Genomic DNA, 4,235 nt, shown 5'->3' with positions numbered 1-4,235 from the left:
CTCTCTCTCTCCTCTCTCTCGATATTAACTGTTTGAAGAGTAGAGAGAGAGAGAGAGAAGAAAGAGAAGAAGGAGAAGGAGAAGAGAAAGGCATGGAGGGAGGGAGGAAGGAGTGAAAGAAAGAAAGGAGGGAAGGAGGAAACTAAGGTGACAGAACCAAACGTAATGCATAAATTAACTTCAGGTTTGAAAGTCGCAGCTATCAGAAACCTTTGAGGGACAGTAAGGGATTGAATCGGACTGGATATTAGATGATAGCAGGAATCACCTTTCGTGTTCCCTGGTGTGGCAGCAGTCCCTTGGGATGTGGGAAAGGGCTCTGACGCTTAGGAGCTGCACGCCGAGGGGCAGAGGGTTGAGGTGCCATGATGTTTGAACCTCACTTTCATTTCATTCTCCAAAAATTGTGAGAGAAAGCAGTGTCAACAATTATTGAATCGAGGTGGAAGTTTGCTGGGGATGCATTGTCTCATTTTGGCAATTTTTCTGAACCTTGACATTTTCCAAAATAAAAAATTGGGAGAGATTTTTTAAATCTAAAAAAAATGTTTATTAGTTAAAAAAAAAAAAAGATTACTTCAGCTGCTGAGAGGAGACTGGTTTGGAGGGGAAGCAGTCACACAACTCTGAATGAGTGCCCCCTCTGCCAGGCACAGACTGGGTGGCCAAGAAGCAACAGTGCCCGCCCTCAAAGAGCACCCCTTTAGCAGCAAAAAAAGTGGGGGGAAGCAGACTGGGCACAAAAGGCAAGTGTGGAAAAGAGAACACTCAGGTCCTGGGCCTCCAGGTCTGCTGGCTCTTGGTCACCTTCCATCTCACCCCACCCCACCCACCCAGAGCACCAGTGTCTGGAGCGCCATATGGCCCGGCTCTCCCTCCTCATGTCTGTGCTTTATAAAGCAACACTGAGCCCAGAAACAGGATCAGGCATCAGGGCCTCTCCCTACCTCTCTCTCCTGCCAGAGAAACTGCCCTGCCCACCCACCGAAGGTCACTGTGACCTTTCCTCATCAACAGGCACCCCCCACACCCCTCCTTCTAAGCAGGCGATTGGTCCCAAACCAATCTTGGATTCAACCAAGGCACCACTCATTTTTATTCATTCATAGTTTACTACATAAGAAGAGCCTGGACTCTGCAGCTAGATTGCCTGGTTCAAATCCCAGGTCTGCCCTTTACTAGCTGTGTAACCTTGGATAAGACTCTTAACCTATAGGTTAAATGAGTTTGCTGATCAATTCCTCTTGCCAGGAGTGAAGTTGCTGATTCTTCAAAAGACAACCCAAGTCCCATCTCCTCCTGGAAGCCCTGTAGGGTTTCCTCAACCCTCACTGCTCTCTTCTCTGAATTGCTTTAGCCTTTTCTGTCTCACTTGCTCCTAGAGCACTTCACCCATGCTCCCCTCTTCAGTTGAGAGCCAGCTGTGTGCTCCACATGCCTGGGGGACTCTCAAGAAGAAGCATGGGTGAAGAAGTCCCATAAGAGCTGAGGAAGAGCCTGGGTCTATCCCAGCAGGTTACTCTCCTTCCAGAGCCTCCACTGTCAAGTGGAAGGTTTGGCCTAGAAAAACAGTAAATTCCCTTTGAACAGACTCCAGAATTTTGTTGCACCTCGGTTTTTTCCTATGTAGGAGGGAGGTCTATAAGTTCCTTACAGCTGGAAAGTTCCATGAAGTAGGCAGCCCTTCCCCTAGGGGTCAAGGAGGACTCCACCAAGACAAACCTTAGTCTGAGACTGTGATGCATAGAAGATTTGGAAGTTTCCTTTCTGCTTTTGGGAGGTGGAAGTAGCTGAGGAGGTGAGAGTGGATTGTGGGGGCAGCTCTGTCCTGTGCCCTGGGGGCGGGGCAGGAGAGGATAAGGACTATTTGCCAAACAGGCTTGGAGATGAAGGGAGAGGTTCCTTGCATCCCCCAACCTGTCTGCTCTTAGGCAGGAAGGCCAGTCACCTTGGAGGGGTCCTTCCTGCCCAAGCTTTCCATAGCAACCCCTTCCTCTCCGCTAGGCTCCATAACCACGGTCCATGATCCAGAGCCAAGGCTGCTGTTCTCTCCCACCCAGAAGCTCATCTTAGTACAAAGGGAGAGAGATGAATGGAGAGCTGCAGTTTCTCCATGTGTTGGCTTGGGCCTTCAACAGAAATGAGAGTCTCATTACCCAACCCTGATTCAAAGGATAATTAGCAGATGGTATAATTTCCGAACATTCTCCATGCCACATGGCTATTAGGTGAAGAGCAAAATGCCCACACAGCCCCTAGATCCTCCCAAACCACAGAGTCAAAGAAAGTCCTGAGAGGAAGAGCCCAGTGGAGGCTGCGTAAGCCACCGCCTATCTCTGGAGCTGCCCTCAGCTTTGACCAGAGGAAAGGAGCTCATCTTCTGTCAAAGGGGAGGGCATTCCCCTGAGCTGTGCGATGTCGTCTGGCGTTCCACCACCATGCCAGGAATGTAGTCTAACCCTAGTCTCTCCTGGGGTCCCTAAGGCCGGTCTCCTTTCCTTTCCCGAGGAGAAAGAGGAGAGCGGATTTCTCATTCTTGGCATCACTGTGTGCTCACACAGAAGTTCCTTGGGCCTGGGGCCCCTGAGAGGGTATTTGTGGCTCTTCAGCTGTGACCCACTGAGAGTGACACTGCTGTGACCAGGGTATAGTGTTGGAAGAGAGCATCTGGTCCAATGCTTTTTCAAACGAGGTTCCTCTAGACCCTCAGGCTCCACAGGATGGCCCAGGGATTTCTTGGTAGGGGGAGCAGTGGGGATAGGGCAATACCCTGACCTCTACTTCAATTCTGCAGCACAACCTTTATTATCCGTTTTATATTTTAGGCCTCTACTTTAGATTTCATTTGAAAAAAGGATTCTACTACTAAATTAACTTCTGAAAACCATTGACCTTATTCAACCCCCTCATTTTAGAAGGTGAGATTGAGGCACAGGAATTTGACCAAGGTCACACAGCTAGAAGTTAGCGGGCCTGGGATTAACACCCTGGCCTCCTCCCCAGGCCCGCCCTCGTTCCACTTGAGCGGGTCTCTTGCTGCTCACCCAGTTGACCCTGCAGTCCTTAGATGGGGACCCCTGGTTGGGATATGAAAGAGGGGAGCCCCTTTTGGATCACTCTTGCCTGGTTCTTCTTTATGATCAGCTTCCGCTCTGGGACCTCCCCCAGGACTCCTGGAATCCCCACACCCCTTTCAAGTGGAAGGTCCAGTCCGTGGGCCTGCACATGAAGAGGCTCAAGAGCCCTGTGCACTGGGCAGGGTTGTTTGCTCCTCACAAAGCTGTGGGTGGAAGGACAAGAGTGGCAGCTGGACATTGATGGGGAAGGAGTGAAGGGGCAAGCGGTCATCTCTCCAGACAGGAGGCCCTGTTGGGCAGTGCAAACGCTGGTCTAGGACCCAGGAAGCCTGTGTTAAAGTTTGGCTCCATCCCTAGCCAGCCTTGTGAGCTTGTACAAGTTTCACCCTCTCTGGGCCTCCGAATCAGGCCATATCAGCATGTTTATTCCAGCTGGCTTCTGCTCTGAGCAGATGAGGTGTCCAGCTGAGGCTTGGGTCATGCTACGCAGCAGCAGGACCCCCAAAGGGCAACCTGGTTAGACAACAACCTCTCTGAGGGGTGGCGCTCAGGACTGCACTGTGCATTTCCAGGGAGGTGGGGTGTCTCAGGGCTATGAGGAAGCTTTATCCTGTGGAGAAAGACCATTTTAGCTCAGTCTGACCAGACCAGAGACGTGTGGGAGAGGCAGCAGTGAGGGCTCTTACCTGCAGCCAGCTGGTATAGATGGTGTGAGGTGGGCACTCAGCCTCTGAGAGCCCTTCAAAATGTTTTGAAAACCTCTAAGCATACTTAAGATAGTGCCACCATTATTATCATGGTCCGTCTGGCTTCTGATTGTTAAAACCTCTAGGAGGTGGTAGGGACCTGGGAGGGAGGGGAGAAGGGTGGTTCTGGACAAGGAGAATCCTAGAGCTTCTCCTAGAGAATCCTGGAGAATCCTGTGCGGAGGGCGCTGGGTGGGGCCCACCTCCTTCGGTGCGGCTGGCGTCGCCACTTTAAGGCGGCGGCGGCGCGAGCAGGTCTTTGGTAATGAGCCGCCGCTGCCGCCGCGGCGGCTCTGCAGAGCTCGCCCGCCCGCCGGGTAGGCGAGGGAGCTTGGGGCTGGGCCCGCGGCCGCGGCGACAGCAACAGCCGCGGCGGGGACGCGGGGCGTGAGAGGGCGGCGCGGGTCCATCG

This window comes from Hipposideros armiger, unplaced genomic scaffold (genome assembly GCF_001890085.2).
Source record: "Hipposideros armiger isolate ML-2016 unplaced genomic scaffold, ASM189008v1 scaffold_924, whole genome shotgun sequence".
Lineage (NCBI taxonomy): Eukaryota > Metazoa > Chordata > Mammalia > Chiroptera > Hipposideridae > Hipposideros > Hipposideros armiger.
The sequence above is the reverse complement of the archived record's forward strand: the minus strand, read 5'-3'. Positions refer to the sequence as shown.